The sequence below is a fragment of the Cetorhinus maximus genome, chromosome 30 (genome assembly GCF_964194155.1).
Source record: "Cetorhinus maximus chromosome 30, sCetMax3.hap1.1, whole genome shotgun sequence".
In the NCBI taxonomy this organism is placed as follows: Eukaryota; Metazoa; Chordata; class Chondrichthyes; order Lamniformes; family Cetorhinidae; genus Cetorhinus; species Cetorhinus maximus.
This window is the reverse complement of record NC_135908.1, coordinates 9,630,327-9,646,899: the sequence shown is the minus strand read 5'-3', so window position 1 is coordinate 9,646,899 and position 16,573 is coordinate 9,630,327. Positions and strand designations below refer to the sequence as shown.

General features: G+C 47.4%; 1 long non-coding RNA gene across 1 annotated transcript in view; it reads right to left on the bottom strand.

Moving 5' to 3' along the window:
• Window positions 1-430: 430 nt before the first annotated feature.
• LOC144670045 (uncharacterized) overlaps window positions 431-16,573 on the bottom strand; it is a 313,238-nt gene continuing 297,095 nt past the window's right edge. The window contains exon 3 of the long non-coding RNA XR_013573812.1: window positions 431-487. This is a non-coding gene — a long non-coding RNA (uncharacterized LOC144670045). The remainder of the gene's footprint in view (window positions 488-16,573) is intronic.

Genomic DNA, 16,573 nt, shown 5'->3' with positions numbered 1-16,573 from the left:
AATCGGGTCTGGTGTCCAGCGTAGAAACCAGTCCATGAGCAACTGTTCCAGTAACACAATCACTAGTCTCCACTTGACCCTCAGGACGTGAACGATGGCCAACAGCCTCTGGTTGACCTCAGTATAAGCCTATTTACAGCATCATACACACAGCCCCGTCTTTAGCAGCAGAATAATACATCGTGTGCCCAGATCTATCAGCCCATTCTCAATGGGGTTGCCCTGAGCAACACTGTAGCTCCACCACAAATTAAGAACAGGCTCTAACTGCTAGAAAGCAAATTATGATTGTCCCCAGCATGGGTTCACTGCAAATATTTGAGAAACGGCCAACACAGAAATGTAGATCTGCCTCTGTAGAGAGGAATTGCTCCAACCAGAAGGATTAAAGTGACATCCCACTTGCCTGCAATGAATGTCGGCCAGAATCCTCAGCCTCAATAGGTCACCTTTGTTGCAAAGGATGATGGATAATTCCACACATACACTGAAAGAAAACGAAGGCATGAAAATTAGATTGTAATCTGGATTTTCCAGTCAGTTATCTCCACAATCGCCAACTCAATTTGTTCTCATCCTCCAATAATCTCCATATCAGAATGTGGCTTCACTAACTTCTGCTGTGTATTCAGGTGTACAAAACCCAGGCAGCAATAGGAGGGGTAAAAGCTTCAGTCAGTAACCCCAATGGCAGCGCAATAATTTAACATCCAGCTCTCTGCAGAGGCATTGGGAGCTGATTTGTGAAAATAAGCTCACCTGCATTTGATCTTCCAGTTGTTGTGATCTGGAATGCGCTGCCTGAAAGGGCGATGGAAGCAGGTTCAATAGGAACTTTCAAAAGGAAATTGGATAAATACTCAAAAAGGGAAACCTAGCAAGGCTATGAGGGAAAGGAGCAGGGAGGAGTGGGGCTAACTGAATAGCTCTTTCAAAGAGCCAACTCAGGTGTGATGGGCCCAATGGCCTCCTTCTGTGCTGCCAGATTCTATGGTTTTATTCTTTTGTAGGCCTTATGAAGGTGAATAATGAGGGAGCAGCACTGGGTGATGCACTGGGTAAGCGCATTGTCTCTCCATAACTGTGGTCTTAGGTCTGTTTGCAGGCCAGGTCAACAGATCTCTCTGCATGTACATTCAAGCCGTGCAGTGCAGGGACCAGATGTGGCTGGCAGGTGGAATGGAAATGAATACATCATGGGCCTCCCTTCTGAGACTGACCTAGAAATACTTTGTTGATAAAGTTAAAGCCAACTTCACTTGCTTCTTATTTCATCAATACCCTATCAAGGAGCTTTCATCTGTCTTAATGTGAGGTAATTGACTTCAGAAAGCTGCTGACCATCTTGAAATTCCCACTAGTGGGATTTAAGTTGGTGATTGTGTGGAACTACCAGCCTGGAGTATAACATGCTTCGCAATTCCTTAGGCAGCTTATTTACAAATTCTTCAAATTTTGCACCAAAGGGATAAAGAGGTTTCACGAGTGTTGAAGTCTAAGTGCTATGCAAGTGCAGACAGGAATTTAACACAAAGACACAATTAGTGTATGCAGCAGAAATTAAATGGCAAACGCGCAGATTTAACTCTTCATGGAACTGGAGTTGGTAACTTACTGCAAACAAGATGTAATCTTCCATTACACTTGTTGACAACGTTACAGGGTAGATGCTGGGATGTTGTTTCCCCTGGTTGGAGGGGTCCAGAACCTGGGGTCATAGTCTCAGGATAAGGATTTTTGGGCTGAGATAAGGAGAGATTTCTTCACTCGGGGCGGGTTGTGAATCTCTGGGGTTCTCTCCTGGCGGTTGCTCCTTTGATGGATGCTCCTCCCTTGAATATATTTAAGATTGAGGTTGATAGCATTTTGGCCACCAAGACAATTAATGAAGGGATATGGGGATAGGGTGGGGAAAATGGAGTCGCAGTATGAAACCAGTCATCACCTTATTGAATGGAAGAAGTGGCTCAATGGCCAAATGGCCTGCTCTTGCCTCTGTATTTTACCTCCTTATGTGACAACCCGTGTCTGTTATTGTCTGTAACAGACACATACGAAATTCCCCCGTGTCTGTTACTGTCTATAATATACACATACCAAACTCTCTGTGTCTGTTATTGTCTATGACATCCTCATACCAAATTCCCCCTTGTCTGTTATTGTCTATAACATAAAAAAAAAACAAATTCTCCCTGTGTCTGTTATTCTATATAACAGACACATACCAAACTCCCCCTGTGTCTGTTATTGTCCATAACATGTACATACCAAACTCTACCCGTATCTGTTATTGTCCATAACACACACATACAAAATTCCTCCCTTGCTGAGCACAGGAACTAATCCAAAACATGCAAAATTTAAAAACACAGGAACAAGGAGGAGGCCATTCAACCCCTCAAACCTGTTCTGCGATTCAATTCAATCACTGTTGATATGTACCTTAACTCCATTTACCTATCGTGGCTCCATGTCTCTTTATCCTTGAACAAAAATCTATCAATCTCATTGTGAAAGCTCCAGCTGATCCCTAGCACTCACAGCCTTTTTTTGGGAGAAAGTTCCTGATTCCCACTAGCTTTTTTTGTGACAAAGTGCCTCCTAATTTCACTCTTGAAAGGGTCAGTAACTGCAAGATGATTCTAATTTGAAGATTTTATCACCCTTCTCCTGATTCTCCACCGGAGGAAATATCAATATTATTGAATCCTTTTAACATTTTAAACAACGTGATCAGATCACCCCCGAACCTGATAATTTCAAGGAAATACAAACCTGCTTAATGTAACCTATTCCCTTCATTTAGGCAAACTAGACAGTCTGATGAGTCTGATTAATATCTCTGCCAAGGACAATATAAGGAAAGGTAATGCAGAAGAAGTTGGTGAAGTTGTACAAGAAATGTGTTGAGTTGCAATTTGGGCATCAGTGATCTTCTTAGAGTACCAGCCGACCAGCAGAGTAGGAATATAGAGCAGACTGAAGTCGCATCAGTGACAGGTGCTATTTTTAGGGTGCTGGGTTCTGATGATGAAGCAGTACAGAAAGTAGGGCTGGTCCCTGAACTGGAATAAATTATCCAAATTGCTTGCAAGAAATATGTCTTCATAGACATGTAACCAGGAGTAGCCTAGAGCAGTTTCACATTGCAGTTACTGACTGAACAATGCAGTGTATACATAAACACCTGTGATTTTACAACATATACCATCAGCTGCAGAATATAAGTCACACCTCAAGGTTCAGGCATGCTAACCATCTGCACAAGTCTTGTTTTATTTAAAGGGTGTTTGAACTAGTTTATTTTATAAATTCTCTTTCTCTGGATTTGGGTGTCGCTGCCTAGCCCAGTATTTGCAGCAATCCCTATTTGCCCTTGAGAAGGTAGTGGTGAGCAGCCTTCTTGAAGTGCTGTAGCCCAGGACCACCCATCATTGTTTCAAGGGCAATTAGGGATGGGCAACAAATGCTTGGCTAGCCAGCGATGCCCACATCCTGTGAAAGAGTAAACAAAAAAGTGCATTAAACAGATGGTTCAACACGACCAGAAAACACCAAATGCTGAATTGTTTCTGTCATTGAACCTTTAATTGTGGATTAGACAATGTTTTTTCACTGTAATATTAGTGCTGTCGACTGCATTCCTCCTTATTCTCTCTTCCCTATTCAGCCCTTTCCTTCTCTCTAATGCCATCACTTTCTCATTCCCTTATATTGCTTTCTCTACCCCCTCCTTCTCTGCTCCATTCTCTACCTTTGCTTCTCTTTCCACTCTTACACTTGCTTATATTTCACTTTTTCCCTTTTCATCCCTCCTTCCTCTTTCCCTTTCTCTCCTCCTTCACCCTTTGCTTTTCCTTCTTCCATTATCACTTTCTTTTTTCATTAATCTCTCTTCCTCCTTTATCCCATAGTTCCCTCTTCCATCTTTTCCAAATACTTCATATTTTTCATCCTTCGCATTCTCTCAATCCCCTTTTCCGTGCTATTCTCGAAGCTCCAATTACAAACTTCAAAACACTTTGTAATTGGAGTAAGTCATGGTATCGGTGTAACTTCACGCCAGGTATTAACTAGAAACAGCTGTGCTGCTGTGTCACATTTTTACATTTACTGAACCTTTATACATGGCAAACTGTGAAGAAAGCAAATTTATCCTTTGCGGAATTTGTAATCTGTAAATATTTGCATCAAAGGACAGATTATCAAGTCTCTTAGGGCTGTGTGGTTAGAGGGACTGCACTGAGCAGTCAGAACACAGCTGTTACTGGTCAGAGACACACAAATGGTAGCTCTATTCTCAGCAAGAAGTAAGGGAGACTTGCATTTATATAGCGTCCTTCACAGTTGTCCCAGTACTGACCCTCCAACAGTGCAGCACTCCCTCAGTACTGACCCTCCAACAGTGCAGTGTTCCCTCAGTACTGACACTCTGACAGTGCAGCACTCTCTCAGTACTGACCCTCCAACAGTGCAGCGCTCCCTCAGTAATGACCCTGTGACAGTGCAGCACTCCTTCAGTACTGACCCTCCGACAATGCAGTGCTCCCTCAGTATTGACCCTTTGACCATGCAGCACTCTCTCAATACTGCCTCTCCGACAGTGCAGTGTTCCCTCAGTATTGACCCTCCGATAGTGCAGCACTCTCTCAATACTGCCTCTCCGACAGTGCAGCGCTCCCTCAGTACTGCACTGCAGTGTGAGCCATAATTTTGTGTGTAAGCCTCTGGACTGAGACTTGAACTCATGACCTTCTGACTGACCCTCAAACACCACAAGGGGTGAGGAGATACCCCACGTCAATACCACAGGCGCGGATAGTTCGTCCTCTCCAAAACCTACAGGGTCAGTGAGAGAGATACCCGATGTGTATTCTGCACAGGCAGAGAGCTACCACACACTACGACAAACATTTACTCTTAACAGATTGCAGTTGTCCCTCCTAGAGATGAGAAGGTGCTGCATCTCTCTTCTCTGCATCTCTCAGGCACTGCCTGGCACTGATCCAAACAAACGCTCGCTTTCTGGCAAGAAGCTTTCAACACAATTCTATTCCATTCACCCCCTTAATTGGCAATATAAGAGAAAGCCTTTCTAATCTCCTTCGAGATTACAATAAAATCTAATCACTATTTACATTACATCGCTCTACATCTGTGAAAAGATGTTTCAACCCATTAGCACATGCTGTGAGATACGCCTCATTGTATCAGTCTGGACCATCCCAAAGGTAGGAAATCGATTTAACACCTTTCCTGTTTCCTTCTCCCCCTCCAATTTCTCTCTCCTGAAGGTTCTAACTCCAACTGAACCCTCGTGCTTTGGCCAATTGTTTATTTCCGTGCCAGACCCAAGACTGTGAATGATAATGAGCTGTTTGACCATGAGTTGTATCACAGTTGAGCCCAGCAGCCTTTCCGTTCCACCAGTGGGGGTGAGTTGGGGGGGGTGGGGGGAGGTGCTGGGGAGGCGAGGGGTTCAATGTGCAACATTCAGGATTGGCACCACCTTCTTATTACTGTCCTTCCATGGCCCCACTTGGGAGCGCTTAACTGAGTCCAGAGCACAGAGTGAAAATTGGGTAATCCACTGGTCTAAAGGTCCCGCAGGGCTGAAATACTCAAAACTACTTTTGTGGTTGACGGTGGGAGTGGGGAGGCGGGTACACTTCCAGTACAAGTCATTGCATATTATACTGACACTGACATTAGAGAATAATAATTCGAGCCAGTTCTAGATTTGCTTTTGACTTAACTCAATTTCTTGTTTTATAACAATAAAAGCTTGTATTTATCAAGTGCCTTTAATATCCTAAAAGAGCCCAAGGTAATTCACAGGAATGATATCAAATTAAATTTGACACTAAGCCACATCTTTGGAGATTTGACCCAAAAGCTTAGGCAAAGGGGCTGTTTTAAGGAGAATCTTAGAGGAGGAGAGGTTCAGGGAGGAAATTCCAGAGTTTAGAGCAGTCAATGGTGGAGCAGAATGAGCAAAGTTCGCACATGAGTAAGCAAGCAAGGAAAAAAGGCATCTCTCCCAATCTTCACAAAACCCCATGTACACTCTCCCCTATCACTGACTCTACCCACCCATTTAATCCCCTCCCACAGCCCCATGTACACTCTCCCCTATCACTGACTCTACCCACCCATTTAATCCCCTCCCACAGCCCCATGTACACTCTCCCCTATCACTGACTCTACCCACCCATTTAACCCCCTCCCACAGCTCCATGTACACTCTCCCCTATCAGTGACTCTACCCACCCATTTAATCCCCTCCCACAGCCCCATGTACACTCTCCCCTATCACTGACTCTACCCACCCATTTAACCCCCTCCCACATGTACACTCTCCCCTATCACTGACTCTATCCACCCATTTATCCCCCTTCCACAGCCCCATGTACACTCTCCTCTATCACTGACTCTACCCACCCATTTAACCCCCTCCCACAGCCCCATGTACACTCTCCCCTATCACTGACCCTACCATCCATTTAATCACCTCCCACAGTGCCATATACTCTTTCATCTATCACTGACTCTACCCCCATTTAATCTCTAAATTCTTTATAAATGCTCCCAGACCCCAGAGGATATCAATGAAAATGACAGAATATTTACCCATCCTTGCATATCAGGTTTAAGCTTTTCCTTCAGTCTTCTCCCCCACCTCACTCAGCCCTAACTCAATCTCAATCCCTCAGAGCAAAACTCTCTCTGTAACCTCCAAATCCATTTCAAATAGATTGTTAAACAAATCTCTGAGTGGAAATGAGCCAACATGTCTGCTGCACTTCACTGGATCGATTCCTCTGGGTGTCTGCAATGACGGTGCCAAATCCAGGTGTCCCAATCCTTTCCTCTTCTTGAAGAGTCTGAGATTGAACAAGACTCTTCTTAATTTCAGAACCCTATTTGACCCTGAGCTGAGATTCTGACCCTGTATCGTCTTCATCACCAAGATTGCCTATTTCCCCCTCCGTAATATCTGCAAAAATGAAAGAATGCTGCAGCGGTAAAGTAGTCCCAGTCGTGTTTTGACACATCACTAAAATCTGACCACCAACAGGTCAAGATTGTGAGGGCACCCATGGGTACCCATGTTAAACAAAGCCATGTACAGGCTTCTACCGGGGTCCATTTGCCAGTCTTGCAGTGATGGAGAATTGGCGACGGGGACAGGGCTGTGAACCTGGAGTCTCTAGTCAAGAATCTGCACAGAGTTGACAGATGCTTGAAGGTCATTGGACACCTGTGTTGGGACAGAAGTGTCTTTGGGCAGCAGCATCTGTGACTGAGCAATGTTTTTCAGCATAGCCTCTGATCACCCACAATGGGGAGAGGGCTAGAAAATCTCTGGACCCCCGATGTGCCTAAAGATCTGGAGGTCGAGAATCGGCCTGTTTAGTCACCTGGAGACTCATGGCAGAAACTTGTGACCCTGAGTAGGCATCATCCTCGAAGCGAGGGTCGGCTGATGACAACAATGACGAATATCACCCCCATCCGCCTCATCCCAGCCTTTGTTACCTCCAGGCTCAAATATCCCAATCTAATCCTGGCTGGCCTCCCACTTTTCACGCTCTGTAGTCCGGACCTCATCCGCACCCCACCCCACTCCACCCCCACTAGGGCTATCTGTACCTTTCTCGTCCTGCTTTCTACCCTTAATGTCCCCATTAGCACATTTCTTAGCTAATATCACCACCATCAACACCTCTTTGTCCTTTTGTCTATGACGTCTTTTGGTTATCTCCACCTATCACTGGCCCTCTATCCAGCTCTACCTGTCCCACCCCCCCCACCTTAAACCAGCTTATATTTCACCTCTCTTCCATTTTTCCTTAGTTCTGTTGAAGGGTCATACAGACTCGAAACGTTAACTGTATTCCTCTCCGCAGATGCTGTCAGACCTGGTGAGTTTTTCCAGGTATTTATATTTTTGTTTTTGTTTTGGATTTCCAGCATCCGCAGTTTTTTGCTTATATCATCTAAAAACTCACTGCCGCCATTTCCCAACTCAACTTGCCTAAACAAAGTGGAAGAGCTTCTAGCTGAGGATATTTATACCTGAGTTCCCCATCCCTACTCTGATGAAGACTCCCTTTCCCCAGTGGGGAATGGGGAATTGAGGAGGGTTCAGAGTTAGAATCAGGAAAATAGGCACTCTATCTGAATTCCTGTCCTTGCCAATGAGGAATCTTGTTTTCCAGGATCAAAGTATCAGTAAAATAAATAAACCTGTTTCCACATCTAAGGTGAAAATATTAAATATTAATAAGAAACAAGTGAATAGCTGGCGCGTCTTGTTTTATATTTTTAAGTAAGGTTTATTACTACCTGTAAGGTGTGTTAAGTATTCATAGGATTTATCAGTATTAGTAAGGTGTATTAATAGCAGTAAGATTTATTAACAGCAGTAAGGTTTATTAGTATTGGTAAGGTTTATTAGCAGCTGATGGGTTAACTGACAGAGGAATGGCAGAGCTCCACAGACTTGTAGAATGTTCATCCTGTGCTATGTGGGGACTCCAGGATGCTTCCCATGTCCTGATAACCATTTGTGCAGGAAAGTTCATTCAGTTGCAGCAGCTTGAGCTCCGGGTTTCGTAACTTGAGCAGCAGCTAGTGTCACCACGGTGCATCCATGAGGTTGAGAGCTTTGTGGATAGCACATTTATATATGTGCCAATAATCCAGAGTAAAAATAATTAACTGGGGGAAAGCCAACTGCCACGGGGTAAGAACAGTTCTGGACTGAAAAGGTTGGCAGGATAAAAAAAAGGTAGCTGAACAATGGGCTACCTTCACAGGAGAGATAATTTGGGCACAGTCAAGGTATATTCCCTCAAAAGGGAAAGGTAGGGCAAACAAATCCAGAGCTCCCTGGATGACAAAGGAGATTGAAATTAAGATACAGAGAAAAGTGTGCTTATGACAGATGTCAGGTAGAAGATACAATTGAGAACCAAGCTGAATACAGAAAGTTCAGAGGGGAGGTGAAAAAGCAAATAAGAGAAGCAAAGAGGGAGTATGTAAAGAGACTGCCAGCTAAAATAAAAGATAATCCCAAAATATTCTATAAGCATACAAATAGTACAAGGGAGCTAGAAGGAGTAGGCCAAATGGGAACCAAAATGGGGATTTACACATGGAGGAAGGGGCATGGCTAACGTATTAAATGAATACTTGGCATGTGTCTTTACCAAGGAAGTAGATGCTTCCCAGGCCAAGGTGAAAGATGAGGTAATTCAGACACTAGAAGAGTTTAAAATTGATGGAAGGAAGTATTAGATAGTCTGTCTGTATTTAAAGTTGATAAGACACCAGGACCAGATGACATACATCCAAGGATATTGAGGGAAGTGAGCGTGGATACTGCGGAGGCACTGGCCATAATATTTCAGTCTTCCTTAGACTCAGGGGTGGCGCCAGACGACTGCTATGACCACTGGGTCCAATGGCGACCTGGCGGCCTGTTTAAAAGTCCTCCTGCAGCCTTCCAAAGGCTGTCAAACACGGCCAAACAGAGCGCTGCTGGTGAGCAGGCCAGGCAGGAGGGTGAGGCGGGGGGGGCCACTGTGCCCCTCATTTCTCAGACGATTGCCTTGCTGCCCTCCTCCAGGAGGTGGCAGCACGGCGGGAGGTCCTTGTTCCGAGGGACGGGAGGAGGAGGCCCCCCCACCCACATGACCAAATGTGCCTGGGAGGAGGTGGCGGAGGTGGTGAGCTCCCGCGACTCGGTGCGGCGAACCTGGATCCAGTGCCACAAGTGCTTGAATGACCTTTCGCGCTCTGGAAGGGTGAGGACCATGTTGCCATTGATCAGTGAACCCAGCGGGTAGGCTTTCCCCCCCCTGGCTACCCACCCCCCAACTCTGAGTGTAGCGACTGCATTGAATCATTGACGGCCTGTGTCCCTCGCTGGGTGGGCCAGCAGATATTGGCCATGCTGAGGTCCCCCTGAGAGGGTGTTGATGAGATGGGTTCTGCACCCGCAGCATGTGGTACAGTGACACCCACAGTATTGTTTTGGGGTCAACCTGGAGGATCTGCACCTTGGGGCAGTGCTGCAACTGCAAAACTTGTCAAAAGCAGGATGGTGACTCGCTGGGAGGGGGACTTCCAGATAGCGGGGGCACCGATCCATCTGCTTCCACGTGCTTGCGCCTCCTTGCTTAGCAAGGTTGGACTGTGTGGTGCCAAATGTGATGTAGGCTGCATTTGGCCAAGGGTGAGGGGGTGGGGAGGCAGGCCTGGCATCTTTGTGTGAGTGTGCGGCAGCTGCAGGGTGAGGAGGCACTGGAGCCCTGCAATGTTCCAGTCTGGTTGGGGTGGGACAGCAGCGAAGAGATTCCAGGTACAAGTTGCACTAATCAATGCTCTTTACTCCTGATGAATGCTCTTAATGCTGCCGAGCGGTTGAGGACTGGCGGAGGGCCAGCCCAGTTGGCCACCATTTCCAGGTTCAAACAGGAGGCCCTCGATCTGGAGATGCACCATGCGGCACTTCACAGTCGCTGGAGGAACTGGCGGAGACAGAAAGTGCCCATGGTGCCAGCAGTCGGAGGACCAGGCACATGCTCGGTCGGTGGCTGATGATGGGCCTCTGGAGTCGTCCATGAGGCAGCAAACGCTGGACGTCCAGCAGGGTGTGTGGGAGGGTCTGGCGGAGATACATGAGGCTATGCTTGGCTTGGTCTCCGTGGTGGAGGAGTCCACGCAGACCCTTGCCAATGGGCCGAGCGCCATGCTTCCTCCATGGAGAGAGCGACGGCTCTCGTGGAGAGGCTCCTCCAGGAGACCCATCAGGGCTTCCTAGGGATGCGCTCTGACCAGCAAGCCCTCACATCGGCATTGACCTCAGCTGGTCAGTGCCAGTGTGGGAGATGGTCTGGGCACCTAGTTTCCCAGCCTTGGTGCCCATCCACCCACAGTGAGCAGGGAGGTCCGCAGCAGCTGCCTGTCGTCTCTGCGGGCTCCTCTCAGGGCGCTCCGGATGAGGGCAGCAGCACCTCTGCCCCTCTGCCAATGGCCGTTGCATCTGATGAGGCTGTGACGACTGGGGAGATGCCCTCCCAGGTAGGGCCATCAGAGGCTCCACGGACCAGAGGACGTCGCCAATGTCATCGAGGCCAACAGGACAGCAGAGTGAGCAGGCTGTCTCAGGTGCTACTCCCAGCGAGGGGGCAGCACCAAAATGTAGCACCCAAAAGCATAAATTTAAGGCACCTTAGGCACACCACGGGTTTCTCACTGGTGCTTTTGTGTTGCCCGCAATGAGGTCATGATTAGTTGGTGTGGTGTTTAACACCTTTGTCATTTTGTTTCCTTAAGATCATTTTGTTATAGCATTAAATTTAGACATGTGACCGTGGCTGAGGGTGTCTCTTTTCCTCTGCAGGTGGATGGTTACCCTGATGTTATGAGTGGGTTGTGTCGCATTGAGCATTATTGACTTGGCCCTTAGTTAATGTTCCTATATCCAGGCAGATGGAGCCTGCAGCACAGGCTTTTGTTGGAGGTCCATCGGTGGTGTGTTAGCTGAAGGTTCATTGGATTAAAGCCTCCCGGGTGTCCCTGCCTCCCTGCAGTAAGCCTGGGTTAGCGTCTACCCCCTCAGCATTTCCCTGTGTGTGCTCATCCTCGGACTCACTGCTGGACTCATTGTGTGCAGCCCCAGCCACTGCGTCGACATCTTCTTTGTCCATAACGTTGCCCCTTTCCAGAGCAAGATTGTGCAGAGCGCAGCATGCAACCACTATCAGCGACACTCGATCTGGGGGGTACTGGAGTGAGCCCCCTGAATGGTCCAGACATCAGAAGCACATCTTGAGAAGACCGATGGCTCTCTCCACCACAGCCCTTGTGGTGCCCTGGCTCCTATTGTACCGCTGCTCAGCTTCTGTTCTTGGATGGCGGAGAGGCGTCATGAGCCACCTTCTGAGGGGATAGCCCTTGTCACCCAGCAGCCACCCATCCAGCCGAGCCGGAGCACTGAAGAGCCCCGGCACCTGGGAGTGTCTGAGGATGTAGGCGTCGTGGGAGCTGTCTGGGTACCTTGCACAGACTTGTAGAATCAGCATCCTGTGATCACACACTATCTGCACGTTCATGGAGTGGAAGCCCTTCCTGTTGACGAAGGCACCGGGCTCACCCGCTGGCGCCTTGATGGCCACATGTATACAGTCTATAGCACCCTGGACACGGGGGAAGCCAGCAATGGCCGCGAAGCCTCTAGTTCGCTCTGTCTGGCTGGCCTCGTCCCAGCGGAAGTGGATGAACATCAATGCCTGAACAGAGCCTCTGTGACCTGCTTGACACAAGTATGGACAGCTGATTGGGAGACACCGCAAAGATCACCCACCGAGCCCTGGAAAGAGCCAGAGGCATAGAAGTTGAGGGCAGCTGTGACCTTTAGAGACCCTGGCTTGGGGTGTCCACCCACACAGTTAGCGGAAATCTCAGGGCCAATCATCTGACAAATAGAAGTGACTGTCTCCCTTGAGAGACGGAGCCTTCTTCGGCACTGCACCTCAGACATATTGAGGTAGCTGTATCGCTGCCTGTAAACCCTGGCAGCAGGATAGTGGCGTCTGCTGCGGCCCCTTCCACCTTGGACTACCTCTTGGCCCTGCGCCCCTTGTGTCTGTGCCTCTCCTCCCAAAGGTGGCTCCCCCGGAGGCTGAATGTGCACTCCTGGCCCCCTCCCCCTTCTAGCCCTCCCTCCCTCCTCAGAGGAGGTGCCTCCAGTGGAGCAAAACTCCCACTCCCAGGCTAAGGGAAGGCTTCCTGAAACTTGCAGGCCCCAAAAAGGATCTTCATTGCAGGGTGCTGACCTGAAGGTTGAGTCCAGACCAAGCAGCGGGTATGAGTTTTGAAGTATTTCTGCTCACACAGTCAAATATCAATAACTTTCAAAAATAAATATCTGACTGAGCACATTCGTGACCCCACTGACCCCTCTTTTCCCGCCCGTGGATGGGGTTTATACAAATGCGTCCTACCCGCCTACCCATTGTGCCCGTGCGATGACATGAAGATCTCACGGGCCCCGAAAAATCACTGCCAATTGGTGCGTCTCAAGGGCCTGAAGTGGCCAGGTAACTAATGGCGGGCGCATGTCCGAGATCATTGCGCGCCTGCCCACCGAGATATTGCGATGGCGCGCGGTGACATCGGGGCGCTCTCCCAATGTCGTCGTGCGTCGTTTTACGCATCGGCGCGCGGGACCCGACCCCACACGCCAACCGAAACATTCTGCCCACCCCCCGGGGCATAGGCTGCACAAGGAGGTTATGCTGAACTTGTATATGACACTGGCTCAGTTGCAATTGATGTGTTGTGTCCGATTCTGGGCCCTGTGCTTTAGGAGGGGTGAAAAGGCATTGGAGAGGGTGAAGAAAAGATTCATGAGAATGGTTCCAGGGATGAGAAACTTCAGTTACGTAGATAAATTGGAGAAGGAGAAGAAACACGCTGGAGAGGAGATTTGACGGAGATGTTCAAAATCATGAGGAGGCTGGACAGAGTAGATAGGGACAAACTGTTCCCACTCCTAAAAGGATTGAGAACGAGAGAACACAGATTTAAATTAATCGGTAAAGGAAGTAAAAGCGATATGAGAAAAATCTTTTTAGCACAGTGAGTGGTTAAGGCCTGGAATGCTCTGCCTGAGTGTGTGGCGGAATCAGGTTCAACTGAAGCATTTAAAAGGGAATTGGACTGTTATCTGAAAAGGAGAGTGTGCAGGGTTATGGGGAGAAAGTGGGAGAATGCCACTAAGTGGAATATTCATTTGGAGAGCAGGTATAGACATGATGGGTCGAATGGCCTCCTCCTGCACTATAATAATTCTGTGGTTCTGTGAGACGATGAGAAATTGGGGCCTAGAATAAAGTGGCTGCAAAACAGAAAGCGTTGCCAATTCTGCAATTGTGAAGTTTTCAAACTCCTGCTCATATAAGAACAAAAAGACACATTCTCAAACTGAGCTGATATTTACCGCTGTCCATCCATTTTAAATTAAATTTACATTCTCAAGCTTCACGCTCCTGGAGAAAATTCTACTGCACAAAATTCTCCTTCATTTTCCCATTTGTTGCTCTGTCATTCCCTTCTTCACACTGTGAATGAAGGTGAGACTGTTGCTAGGAAACAGTTCTGACACCACTCAGGTACTTGTCTAAGCGAGCCCAGAAATTGAATCCCTATTCCACTACAAAGAGCTTCACATCAGAATCCAATCCGGTCAGTGCACAAACACTTCACAGCAGGAATCCCTGCATAGCTGTGAGGATAAGGGAGCTGGAATGGATTCTTTAGCAAGAGGCAAATTCTGTCACTGTGGCTGAGATGAGCATGGAGCGGGGCTGATGGATTCCGGGATTGCGTGTCTCACTCACACTGGGCGTTCAATTAACTGACTGAGCTCTTTGGGAGGGGATCAACTGTAAAGACAATGGGAGGAGACATTTTCTTCAATTTTGCAGGGAGCATTTTACAGTTAACCGTGATTCTTTCAAGAATTTGGCTGATCTAGCTCAGTGACAACATTGAAGATGAACCATGTGCCAGTTGCTCACCCAGTGGCCATTTTCCAATTTGGAGCAAAGATCACGCGACGAAGGGTGGGAGCTGTCCCTGTATCTAATACGCTGCTAAATAGAGTCATTGGAACTAAGCGAGGCACAGATACACTCCCTGATGCTGGCTAACCTCAGTTGACGCTATTCTGGGATTGGCAGCAGCTAACTAGACTCAGAACAGTGCTCTCCACCTTGATGCTTAATGTCCATTCCCTGCTCTGTGATTAACAAGCACTTTCAATGGATGAACTGCAAATATCAGTGCAATGACCCACTCACTTCAGATACTGCAGGACATTTCCTACCCTGGTTAACAAGGGGGTGTGATAGCAAATGACAGTGCAGATCAATACTTTGCCAGTATATGAAAGAGACACAAAGTAATGAATGGGTGGACTGAGCTATTGACAAGGTTTCTGTTGAGTGGGCTTTACAGATGAGATAAATTGAAAACTACAAATTGGTGCTCAAGTAAACCAACATACTCAACGCAAGGGGCTGGGGCAGGAATTGTACAGCTCACAAGTGGCTCAGTGTCAAATCCTGTGTGGTTACAGTGCACACAGGTTCAAAGGGGGCAATTTTCCCCCCCATCTGCTTCCAATTAGCCTCTCGTCTGCCTCAGTGCTATCTCACAGAGATACAGTGATGGATGAGGCGACTACAGGGCACAGCGGGGGTGACAGGCCTTGGTCCAACACACTGACACCAGCTTCTCACCTGCACCAGGGGCTGACACTTTAATGAGGATGACTGGCAGCAAACCAGTTGAACAGGTATGTACTGAAATATGGGTATGAAGGCCAGGCCATAATAGTAACACCTTGTAAAGAATGAATGTCCCACGTATCAGATCAACCTCAGTAATATTCCACCTGAATTGATTGAACTATATTGAGAATGTACACTGGAACTAGACCTGATCCCATCATTCAACAACAGAATGATTGAGAATTGAAACCACTGGGTGTCCAGATAGAAATGGACAGTTTGCAGTATGAATGTATACAGTTTCACACAGGAACATACTGGTGACATTCTGTGTAATCCTCAGCTGCATTTGCCCTCTGGCATCTGTGACAATTACAAGGTAATTCAGTGACATAGAAAATGGATCAGTTGCCATAGCAATAGAGTAAGAAGTGTCACTGGGAGCCTCACAAAAGCTGAGCGCTAGAGAAGGGGATGTTGGAAAGGGAGAGTGGTAAATGGCTGCTATATATAGAGAGAGTGTTACAGAGAGGAGAGTGTTTCAGGGAGGAGAATTACAGAGGGGAGTGTTACAGGGAGGAGAGTTACAGAGAGAATGTTACAGGGAGGAGAGTGTTACAAAGAGGAGAGTATTACAGGGAGTAGAGTGTTACAGAGGAGAGTCACAGAGAGGAGAATGTTACAGGGTGAAGAGTGTTACAGGGTGAAGAGTTAGAGAGGAGAATGTTACAGAGAGGAGAGTTATAGAGAGGAAAGTGTTACAGAGAGTAGAGTGTTACAGGGAGGACAGTGTTTCATAGAGGGGAGTGTTACAGGGAGGAGGGTTAGACAGGAGAGAGCTACAGAGAGGAGAGTGGTACAGAGAAGAAAGTGTTACAGAAAGAGTGTTACAGATGGAGAGATTTGGAGAAATGGGGGTTTTATGGAGAAGGGGGTGCCTGAAAAGAGGAGTGGACTGTCTGTTTATGAAGGACTCATGAAGGATGTGTCATTTAACCTGTTCCCCATTCACTCCCAGTGTACAGAATCCCAATGGAGCAAATCCCATCCCATTCACTCCCAGTGTACAGAATCCCAATGGAGCAAATCCCATCCCATTCACTCCCAGTGTACAGAATCCCAATTAACCAAATTCCTTCCCATTCACTCCCAGTGTACAGAATCCCAATTAACCAAATCCCTTCCCATTCACTCCCAGTGTACAGAATCCCAATTAACCAAATTCCTTCCCATTCACTCCCAGTGTACAGAATCCCAATTAACCA